Source organism: Scyliorhinus torazame, unplaced genomic scaffold (assembly GCF_047496885.1).
Source record: "Scyliorhinus torazame isolate Kashiwa2021f unplaced genomic scaffold, sScyTor2.1 scaffold_691, whole genome shotgun sequence".
NCBI lineage: Eukaryota > Metazoa > Chordata > Chondrichthyes > Carcharhiniformes > Scyliorhinidae > Scyliorhinus > Scyliorhinus torazame.
This window is the reverse complement of record NW_027308418.1, coordinates 23,426-35,465: the sequence shown is the minus strand read 5'-3', so window position 1 is coordinate 35,465 and position 12,040 is coordinate 23,426. Positions and strand designations below refer to the sequence as shown.

The following is a 12,040-nucleotide window of genomic DNA, read 5'->3' as shown; positions in this document are numbered from 1 at the left end:
ACTTGACTTGCAACTGAACTTGCCTTCAAAACTCTTTTCTCAGGTGCAGTTTGAGTTGCTGTTGTTTTTCCTCATCCCCAATGTAGTAAATCCTTTGATCGGCGAGCACCAGTTTTAAAAAATTAATTTACAGGATGTGGGCGTCGCTTATTAGGCTTATCCCTGGTTGCCATTCAGAAGGTGGGAGCGAGTTGCCTTCTTGAACTGCTGCAGTCCTTGAGATGTAAGTACATCCACTGCGCTGTTAGGGAGGTAGTTCTAGGATTTTGCCCCAGTGACAGTGAAGGAACGGAGATATATTTCCAAGTCAGGGTGGTGAGTGACTTTGAGGGGAACCTCCAGGTGGTGGGGTTCCCAGGTATCTGCTGCTCTTGTCCTTGCAGATGGTAGTGGTCGTGGGTTTGGAAGGTGCTGCCTATGGAACCTCGGTGAGTTACTGGTGCATCTTGTAGATGGTACACTGTTCGACGGTTGTGGAGGTGTTGAATGTTTGTGACTTGCCCTGGTAGCCACAATATTAATATGGCTCCTCCAGTTCTATTCCTTTTAAAAATAAATTTAGAGTACCCAATTATTATTGTTTTCCAATTAAGGGGCAATTTAGCGTGGCCAATCCACCTAACCAGCACATCTTTGGGTTGTGGGAGTGAAACCCACGCAGGCACGGGGAGAATGCGTAAACTCCACACGGACAGTGACCCAGGGCCGGGATTCGAACCCGGTTCCTCAGCACCATAATCCCAGTGCTAACCACTGCACCACATGCTGCCCCCAGTTCAGTTTCTGATCAATGGTAACCCCCAGGTTGTTGATTGTGGAGGATTCAGTGATAGTAATGCCATTGAATGTCGGGGCGGTGGTTAGATTGTCTCTTGAAGATTGTCATTGCCCGACACTTGTGTGATGCAAATTTAACTTGCCACTTGTCAGCCCAAATCTGAATATTGTCCATGTCTTGCTACATTTGGACATGGACTGCTTCAGTGTCTGAGGAGTCGCAAATGGGGCTGCACATTGTGCAATCATCCCCAGTTCTGACCTGATGATGGAAGGCAGGTCATTGCTGAAGCAGCTGAAGATGGTTAGGCTTAGGGCACCACCCTGAGGAACTCCTGCAGTGGTGTCCTGGAGCTGAGATGATTGACCTCTAACCACCACAACCATCTTTCTTTGTGCCGGGTATGACTCCAACCAGTAGAGAGTCCCCCCCCCCCCCCCCACCCCACGGATTCCCATTGACTCCAGTTTAGCTAGTTTGGCTTGATGCCATACTCCGTCAAATGCTGCCTGTTAAGAGTTCTCTGAAGAGATAACAAATAGGTTAGACCAAGGAGAGCCAATGGATGTTATCTATCTTGACTTCTAAAAGGCCTTTGATAAGGTGCCTCATGGGAGACTGCTGAGTAAAGTAAGGGCCCATGGTATTCAAGGCAAGGTACTGATTGGCTGTCAGGCAGAAGGCAGAGAGTTGGGATAAAAGGTTCTTTTTCGGAATGGCAACCGGTGACGAGTGGTGTCCCGCAGGGTTCAGTGATGGGACTGGGGGCATTCTGGCTAAGTTTGCCGATGATACAAAGATAGGTGGAGGGGCAGGTAGTATGGAGGAGGTGGGGAGGCTGCAGAAAGATTTAGACAGTTTAGGAGAGTGGTCCAAGAAATGGCTGATGAAATTCAACGTGGGCAAGTGCGAGGTCTTGCACTTTGGAAAAAAGAATAGAGGCATGGACTATTCTCTAAACGGTGACAAAATTCATAATGCTGAAGTGCAAAGGGACTTGAGAGTCCTATCCAGGATTCTCTAAAGGTAAACTTGCAGGTTGAGTCCGTAATTAAGAAAGCAAGTGCAATGTTGTCATTTATCTCAAGGGGCTTGGAATATAAAAGCAGGGATGTACTTCTGAAGCTTTATAAAGCATTAGTTAGGCCCCATTTAGAATACTGTGAGCAATTTTGGGCCCCACACCTCAGGAAGGACAGACTGGCACTGGAGCGGGTCCAGCGGAGATTCACACGGATGATCCCAGGAATGGTATGCCTAACATACGATGAACGTCTGAGGATCCTGGGATTATATTCATTGGAGTTTAGGAGGTTGAGGGGAGATCTAACAGAAACTTACAAGATAATGAATGGCTTAGATAGGGTGGACGTAGGGAAGTTGTTTCCATTAGCAGGGGAGACTAGGACCCGGGGGGACAGCCTTAGAATAAAAGGGAGTCAATTTAGAACAGAAATGAGGCGACTTCTTCAGCCAGAGAGTGGTGGGTCTGTGGAATTCATTGCCACAGAGGGCGGTGGAGGCCGGGACGTTGAGTGTCTTTAAGACAGAAGTTGATAAATTCTTGATTTCTCGAGGAATTAAGGGCTACGGAGAGAGAGCGGGTAAATGGAGTTGAAATCAGCCATGATTGAATGGTGGAGTGGACTCGATGGGCCGAATGGCCTTACTTCCGCTCCTATGTCTTATGGTGTCAAGGGCAGTCACTCTCACCTCACCTCTGGCATTCAGCTCTTTTGTCCATGTTTGAAACAAGACTGTAATGAGGTTGTTGATTCCCAAAATTCTTTCTCCGTCAGTCTGGCCTCAATAAAAGTCGAGATGGATTTGCACGTAAAAAGAAGTTATTTTATTCAGCTTGCAAGCTTGATTCATTTCACAGAAACATAAGAGACATCCAGTCTCCTACATCCCAGAAAGCGAATGAACAAAGAGACAAAGGGATCTCTGCAAATCAATTCAAATGGTATCAAGTTTCACATACTCGACACCCATAGGTCATCCTATGTCCCTCCTGACTTGTTTGATCTATTCTGATTGGCTCACTTCCAATCCCTTTCTCTGGCCCCTATCAAGGCAGCATCACTCTCGTAGACACACCTCTTCCTGCTTTTTCCATGCGGTCTCAAATCCCTTTGTCTCTACCTGCCAGAATCAAAGTGGCTTATTTCTACATTACATTAACTAATATCTCTAAAGTAACTATTTTATATCACATTCGTCAAGGTAAGGAGCTGAGCGACCCTGGAGGAACCCAAACCCGTGAGCAAGTTAGTGCTGAGTAAGTTGGCTGATGAATAACGAAGCATTTAACTAACAAACTACATGGAGAGCACAATCAACGATGTCTACATTCTCAGCACTGGGATCACAACTGGCTGCAAAGCCCGTGCTCTACACCGAGGTTCCCGTGCTTGGTCCCCTTTGCCCGATCGGGCCACATGAACCTTTTGATGCATGCCTCTTTACAGGGGCGAGCTACTAGAGCAGCAGACTATAGTTTTCAGAATCCCTCAGATTATGCCGGCACTTGCAGTAGAAGTTACAGGAATTCATGGTGCCACTCCCTGCAGCCCCACATTCTTACTTTTTAGATAATGAATTCTCTCTTAAATGCCTCAATCGAACCTGCTTCCACCTCACACTCAGGCAATGCACCCCAGATTCAAACCATCTCTACCCATGAAATCTCTATCCTTGATTCCTTCATCAATGGGGACAGTCTCTTCCTATCTACTTTGTCCAGACCCCACACGATTCTGAACACTTCTATCAAATCTCTTCCCAACTCCTGTTCTCTAAGGAAAACCGCTCAAATCCATCCATGTAAGTGAGGTTCTTCATCCCTGGAACCAATCATTCCTGTTCATCTTTCCTGCAGTCTCTCCATTGCCTTTGCACACCCAACTCCATTCTCCATGGAATACGGCTGAGATACCTCTTACATACAGTTGGATTCCTGCAGGAAAAACCAGGCAGAATTGTCCCCTTCAAACAAACGTCACATTCTTAAAGCCATATCTTTCATCACCATAGACAGCAAATTTAAAAACTGGGTCCTTCTGCCCTGCACTTCTATCCTCCACCTGGAAACTAACAAGACACTTTTTATTCATCAGAGCTTCCTGACCAAATCACAGGAAACTTTGTCAAGCTCCTTTTGCAGAATTTAGCACACAAAGACATTTGAAAGCCAGTTTGACAGAGATGATCAGAGAGGCTTAATTTAGCCAGACGATATTGCTTTACTGCTTCTGGAATAACGGTCAGAAAATTGACACCCAACAAATAGAAGCAGAACAAAAGTGGTTAGCAACATTTGTCTGGGACAGTTTGGCAAAGGATAATGCCAGCTGCTTTTTAAAATTGACTTTCAACTGGTCACCTGCCGATAGGTCCTCATGGAACATTGATCTTCAATTTTTAACTGCACCCAGTACATTGGTTTGGTCCACAAGGAACTAGGAAGTGATCACTGTGGACAGAACCAAAATTAATATAGGATGGAGAAAAAAATAATCCTAAGAGATGCGGGCAAAGAATAATTATAATAGAAACAGAAGCACTGGGCAGCAAGGTAGCATAGTGGTTAGCACAGTTGCAGTTCCAGGGTCCCAGGTTTGATTCCCGGCTTGGGTCACTGTCTGTGCGGAGTCTGCACATTCTCCCAGTGTCTGCGTGGGTTTCCTCCGGGTGCTACGGTTTCCTCCCACAGTCCAAAGATGTGCAGGTTAGGTGGATTGGCCACTCGAAATTGCCCTTAGTGTCCAAAAACATTAGGTGGTGTTACTGGGTTACAGGGATAAAGGGGATAGGGTAGAGGCGTGGGGCTTAAGTAGGGTGCTCTTTCCAAGGACCGGTGCAGTCTCGATGGGCTTACCTGCCTCACCTGCCCCCTTGAGTGAATGCAATAGATCTCCCCTTTGGCAAATACTTTGAAGAGCAACAGGGGGATTTCTCCTCAATGTCCTGACCAATATCTATTTCTCAATCAACATCACCCAAAAATAAATTTCTGGTCATTGTCACATTTCAAACTTTGGGAGCTTGCTGTGCAGAAATTAACAGCCAGGTCTCCGACATGACAACAGTGAATCCACTTGAAAAGTACTTCATTGGCTGTAAAGTGTTTTGGGTGATGTTGTTCACATCTGAGTTGTGAAAGGCGCTATAGAAATGCAAGTCTTTCTTTTACATATGCGCTTGTTTCAAATTTAGAAAAAAAGCTAATGTTTCAGCCAATATCAGTTATGGTTTACCTTTTTGGAGGTGATTGAGAAATGATGTAAACAAGTTTTGAAAACCATGAGGGATCTAGACAGGATAGCTTTTCCCATCGGTGAAAGGATCGAGAACCAAGGGAACTGATTTAAGGTGACTGACCAAATCACAACCGATGACATTTATCGTATAAATTAAGAGTGACCAATTGTTTTTTCCAATTAAGGGGCAGCCAGTCACCTAACCTGCACATTTTTGGGTTGTGGGGGTGAAACCCACGCAGACACGGGGAGAATGTGTAAACTCCACACGGACAGTAACCCGGGGCCGGGATCGAACCCTGGTCCTCGGGTTTAAGGAATGTCTTGAAGGACGAAAGCTAGATAGGAGTGGAGGGAGGAAATTCCAGAGCTTGGGGGCTTGGACAACCAAAAACACAACCAGCAACATGGGAGTGGTTAAATTCGGGGACGGCACTAAAGACGACACGATGAAACACCTTTTCTACACAGTAAGTGGCTAGGATCGGGAATCGATTGCCAGAGTGTGCTGGAGGCAGATTCAATCGTGGCTTTCAAAATGGAATTAGAGAATGCTCACCCCTTGCCTGTTGTATGTATTTACATTGTATATTTATGTATGCCCTATGTTTTTCATGTATGGACCAATCTGTCAGGACTGTACGCAGAACAATACTTTTCCTTGTACCTCAGTACATGTAAATAAATCAAATAAGCACCTGAAGAGAAAGGATTTACAGGGCAGGGGGAGTTGGGACCAATTGGGAGCAGCTCTTACAGAACCAACACCAGCTTGATGGGACAAATGGCCATGTTTGTGCTTACAGATTTTCACAGTAACTTCATTGCAGTCTTAATGTAAGCCTATTGGATTGGATTGGATTTGTTTATTGTCACGTGTACCGAGGTACAGTGAAAAGTATTTTTCTGCGAGCAGCTCAACAGATCATTAAGTACATGAGAAGAAAAGGGAATAAAAGAAAATACATAATAGGGCAACACAACACATACAATGTAACTACATAAGCACTGGCATCGGATGAAGCATACAGGGTGTAGTGTTAATGAGGTCAGTCCATAAGAGGGTCATTTAGGAGTCTGGTGACAGTGGGGAAGAAGCTGTTTTTCAGTCTGTTCGTGCGTGTTCTCAGACTTCTGTATCTCCTGCCCGATGGAAGAGTGAGTAAGCCGAGTGGGAGGGATCTTTGATTCTGCTGCCCGCTTTCCCCAGGCAGCGGGAGGTGTAGATGGAGTCAATGGATGGGAGGCAGGTTTGTGAGATGGACTGGGCGGTGTTCACGACTCTCTGAAGTTTCTTGTGGTCCTGGGCCGAGCAGTTGCCATACCAGGCTGTGATGCAGCCCGATTGGATGCTTTCTATGCTGCATCTGTAAAAGTTGGTAAGGGTTAATGTGGACATGCCGAATTTCCTTAGTTTCCTGACAATTTGTGACAATAGTAATAATTATTATCACATCGGGTGACTCTACCTCCTGAGGTTATTTGTTTGTAGAGCCACCATTAAAAATATACAGAAAAATAAAGCTGGAGATGTTAGGGTTTGAAAGATACAGGGTGCCCCTCTGGCGGGGGGGGGGGGGGGGGGGGGAGACAGCTTTAAGAGGTACTGGTGGGGCCCACCAGGCTGGAGACCGGAAGTGGCGCAAGGACACCAGTGGGGCGGTGAAAAGCTGAAAGTAGTGCCGGCGCCGCCCGTTAACGTGAAAACAACAACAGAGTGATGCGCCAACCAGCCCGCGTCTCCCTGCGCCGCCAGGGCAAGTAGTGCCGGAGCCACCTCGCCGGCGACCAGGCCCGAAGCCCAGCGCCAACCCACCGTAAAATGAACGCACAGCCCCGAAACAAAGGCTCCGGGCGCCTTGGTTCGAAACAAACGCGCCTGATCCGTTATAGCGCCCGGGCGCTTTCCCCCATCCGCAGTGACCTTCCCGTAAACAGTGAGGATTGGGGGGGGAGGGTTTGGCTGCGGAGCGGGTGCAACCTAACCAGCTGGTGGCCGGCCAGAGGCCCCGCCCCCCTCCAACTGCCGCGCACGCGCGGCTCCACTCACCACTCGGTCAGGTGGCAGTAACCCCTCCCCACCCAGGTTCTTCCACTCACCGCTCAGGGACGCGCTCCCTCTGGACGTCATGACGTCCGGCGGCCGTGGCTCTCCGGTGACGGCACGGCGTGGGGACGCACCCTTCCCTCCCTCCTCCCCCCCCCCCCAGTCCGCCGCCGTGTCGTCATGCCGTCGGGCACGCACGCCTCCCCTGCGTGCGTGCGTGCGTGAGCGAGCGGGTGAAAGAGCCAGCGAGTGTGTGTGCGCCCTGCTTTGTCCGTCATTTCCGGTGTGAAGTTGGGTTGCGGGGTGCTGAAGTGGCCGTTGCCGCCGCCGGAGGGATTGGGGTTACGGAGGAGGGAGTTCGGAAATAACACCCGATAAATGCCGACAGGGGGGCCCCGATCGATCATTCACCCGAGCGAACAGGAGCGAGGGAGACCGTGTGTGTGTGTGTGTCAGGCGGAGCGGCGCCTCCTCCCGGAGAGAGTGTGTGTTTCTGACTCTTCCTGAGGGGGTGAGGGGGGAGGGGAGGAGGAGGGGGGGTGGGCAGCCGGGCCCAGGCCGCAGCCCACACACACACACACACACACACACAGGACAAAGCTTCAGCCGCGGAGTCTCCTCACTGTCTTCCGAAGGATGGGAAACGCTGCGACAGCCAAAAAAGGCAACGAGATCGAGAGCGGTGAGTGTGCGCTGGGGAGGAGAGAGGGACGCCGGCCTGACAGCCTCAGGCTCATTCATTCAGTCCGGGCCTACTGCCCCATGCACATACTGCTCTGTATCTATCTGTGTGTGTGTACATGTGTGTGTCCCACAACCAGCACTGCGCCCAGCTCTCTCGCTTTCCAATAACTACCTCCCTGCTCCCCCTCCTTTAACATGTCTCCAAAGTGCTTTGCTCCGCTCCTGCAAGCTGCCTTTGCCCCTCTCTATGTTTTAGAAACTAGCTGGTGCTCTCTAAGGTCAAATTGATCTTTTCAGGCATCTTTTATCTGTTTGAATGTTAACTCCAGTGCTGGTCTGCAGGCTGGCATCCTTAACCCCCCCCCCCCCAACCTGTTTTTTTTGGTTGGCAAAATAAAAAGCTCTTTTGGTTCTGGCTGAACTGTTGGAAAACAAGACAACTTGGTCCCCCACTCTTCTCTCTCCCCTCCACCCAACTTTTGTGTGATGTAATCTTTTCCAAAGGTTGTCCCAAGTTTTCAATTGTTGCCACAGCATTTGCAGATCTGTACTAACCTCTTGCGCTCGTTGCATTGGGTGTTGCTTAACTGTACAAGTCAGTTAGCTTGGTGCTGTCAATCTATTTTTGTCATCCTCTGCAGACAGCTTAGGAAGTCGGCAGTCGTTTGCAAAGTGCACCGATTGTTTGAGGTGCTTGAGCCATGTGCAGAGCGTGGTTTTGTGAGCAGTACCTTTTACCTGAAACTTTTTTATTGTTCTGGCTGGCAATTCATAACTTATATTGTCACTTGATGGGGTATTCAACTACTCTGGATTTATTGTGTATATTTTTATGCAATATATTTGTGAAGGGGCTATACATTTGTCTGAAGCAATATAATATTTCACCTACAATTTTTAGAGTGATTGTGATTCATTATTTTCAGTTTCCTTTTGCTGCATGTTATCTGTACAGCAATCTAATTCCAGAGGCAAAAAGTGTGGCTCTGAAAAGTGGTGACCTATTTTCAGAATATGGTTTTGCAACTTTGGTCTCTGGCTGTATTTTGGTGAATGGCTGTGATCTTTGAAATGTTGCACAGTAACTTGTTTTATTGTTGAGATTTGAGGTTCAGTGAACTTTGTGTAGCAGCTTTGTTTGTTTATTGATTAATTAATGAACTAATACATTTGATGACACATTTGCAAAACCCTGAGTTGTAATGTTTGGTGAGATGTCAAAAAAGTCCCAATTGGAATTTACACTCTCCTGTTAAAATTATTAAAAATTACAACTCGTTTGACATTTCAGTGACATTATTTATACATTGACAGCATTTTAAGGGCACGTTTGCATTTAATTTGTTTTAAGCAAGCAATTTTTTTTTTGCTGAGTATTTACTGCCTGATTTATGATGGTTGACTGAAAATAGCACAGTTAAACTTGCAGTAATTCTGGCTTAGCCATTGATCTGTTTCTGAGGATATTATCATGCATCTAACACATGGTGAATGTTGGCTGTTGGTGGTCATCTTAGTTTCTGTTGATGTGACAAACAATGCAGTGAAAGCAAAATAAAACTATTGCCACTAGACACTACAACGTTACAGACAGTAATTACCAGATAGTTAGCTCTCATTGTACATTAAATGGGAGAAAGGGGAGGGATTGTTTTTTTGGGGGGGGCAGTTTATTACTTGTGATCTGTTACTCGGTCAACAACTTGTATTTATGTCACATCACAATTTGGTACATGTACAGGATTAAAAAGATACAGACCAAAACAACCTGAGCACAGTTGAATGAATGATAGCTACGTTAGTCCTGAGTGACCCAAAACATCATCATACTGTCGTGTCTGTGCCTTCATCTAAGCTGAGTTCCATGATAATATTTAGTTGCAGGAACATACAGTGGGAATTTCCTGAGGTTTTCCTGATTGGTCACTGTAACCTTGGCGTCAGTGTAACCTTGGCGGGAACCCCGTTTACACATCTAATCAGAGTTTCTGGAGGTTACAGTAGCCAACTGGGAAGACCCCCAAGAAGATTCCTGGCGATTTTAAATCCGGATTGAAAAACAAAAATGCTAATCGACCCATCCTGTGTACGGTTACTCCATCGTGGTCTTCCAAGTTTGAGAAAAATCAAGCAGTAAATGACAATTCAATGCTTTAATCTAAGCTCCTTTTTAGGCTGGTAACTGGCTGCAAATCACTCACCTACTCTGAGTCTGTTCCTTATGCCCACTCTCCTCAGAATTTCTTGTTTTGAATTTTTCATCTTGTTCGAGGCCTTTGAAGTTTGTACTTGTCCTGTAGACTTTGGTTCATTGGCCTTGTTTTACTTCAAATAAAGCCTTATTGATTGCTTTCATGTCATGGTCTCCCTACGTGTCATGGTTTCCCTCGATTTTCTTCAGCGGGAAAGAAAGTTTAGTTGCTTGAATTCTTCTTCAGAACATGACATCTTTGGCCTGGAATCACCCCTGCAGCATGCTTTCTAACAAACTGGTATCCCGTTTGAAGTAGTGCCAAAGCGCAAAGCATTCTTTCGAATTGGTCTTGTCACTGGCCTCTGCACTACGTATACACTGCCTGGTAATCCTAATCCCAGGAAGATACTGCCGATACTCTACCTTGAACACTACTTCATACCGGTAGGAAGCACCAGGTGCCTTCAAGATATGATTGCTCCAAAACCCTTTTCATCCTGCCAGTAGAAACACAAAATAAGAACCTTTTCATGTTAACGCACATGTGTGCTGTTAGCTCTTCCCTTACACTCATATATATATTTTTATAAGGATATTTTATTCCAAACGCATTCAACAAAATAAGAGAAGCTTAACATCCAATCAATGTATACAGTTTGTACTTTTAATCCTGCCCCCTGCGACAAACAGCTCCTCAAATATAGCCATGAAACGCCTCTGCCGTACTTCGAAGCCCTCCTCTCCAAGCTGAGAAATTTGCGTAGATCCCCCAGCTATGTTGCGACACCCAGTGGCATCGCTGACCTCCAATTCAAAAGTATCCGTCACCGAGCAATCCGAGAGGCGAAGGCCATGGCATCGGTCCCTTCCCCCTCCAGCAGGTCCGGGACCTCCGATACACCAAAGGTTGCCACCATAGGGTCCGGCTTCACCTCAACCCCTACAAACCTAGGGTCCTGAACACGGCCTCCCAAAAGTTCTCCATCTCCTCACCGCCCCCCCCAAAGAACATATGAGCATGATTCGTCAGCCCTCTCCCAAACTTCTCTCCTTATACATTCAGATTAACATCCATGTGTCACAGCTCCGCTCAGTTGCATGTGTGGTCCAAGCTTTTCAGAAGATGTTATTCATTTGAGCTATTGAAGGCTCTTGCAATACCAGAAGTTAGTGTGATTTGTTCTTAAAGATCCTTTCAAACATTATCTGCTGTAATATTTATCTGTAAGTTAGTACATTGTTTTGCCCCAGGTGTAATTCCTGTAGATGGTATGCCCAGTTGCATTTCATTACCAAAGATTGTGAGTAACCTTCCAAACTATGTGAACTTTACACTTGATAATGCCAAGCTATGTCATTTATTTTGATAAAATCCGTTTAAATTTTTTTTTTTAAATGCATCTTTTTTTCCATGCACCATTTTTCAAACTGAGAGGTTTGCCAGAGGATTTAGTTTTATAAATTTGTACTAATACTGCTGTGACTCACCACTAGGAGGTGAGAAAGGCTTTTTTCGGGAGGACAACACTGATTAATGAATCCATCACCTGTACATGTCAATTAATTTAATGAGGATGGCACATCTAGCAAAAATATACCCTCATTGCTGGAAATGTAGAATATTCAAGTGCAAAATGGGTCAAAAGCAAAATACTCTATGCCAGACGTCAGAAAAAGTATTAAATACTCAGCAAGTTGGACAACATCTGTGGACAGAGAAGCAGAATTAATGTTTTACATCAAGGCCTTTTGACAAAACTGAAAAAAGCTAGAGAGGCTTTCAGCAAGAGGCAGGGAAAGTGGAAGGGGAGGAAAGAAAAAGTGACAGGCGAGATCAAATGGCAAAAGGAATGATGGCACAAGACAAAATAGTAATGGAACAAGAAAAGAACAAAAGATGGATCTAGAGGGAGTGTAAATGAGACTAACAGAACATCACTTGTAGCTGACAGTGAGAGAAATCTTTTGAAAAACTTTTCAACCCATAAGCTGTTTTTGTCATGCCGGAAAATAGTAGGGGATTAAGATGTTTGTGAGGAGGTCAAAGAAATTACACGTTGTGACTTGGTGGGTGA

At 46.0% G+C, this 12,040-nt stretch overlaps 1 long non-coding RNA gene across 1 annotated transcript; it reads right to left on the bottom strand.

Moving 5' to 3' along the window:
- Positions 1-2,604: 2,604 nt before the first annotated feature.
- On the bottom strand, positions 2,605-7,052 carry LOC140406595 (uncharacterized). Its single transcript, XR_011939208.1, has 2 exons — positions 6,857-7,052; positions 2,605-6,407 (listed from the first exon to the last, which is right to left on the bottom strand). It is a non-coding gene; the product is annotated as an uncharacterized lncRNA (long non-coding RNA).
- Positions 7,053-12,040: the final 4,988 nt, after the last annotated feature.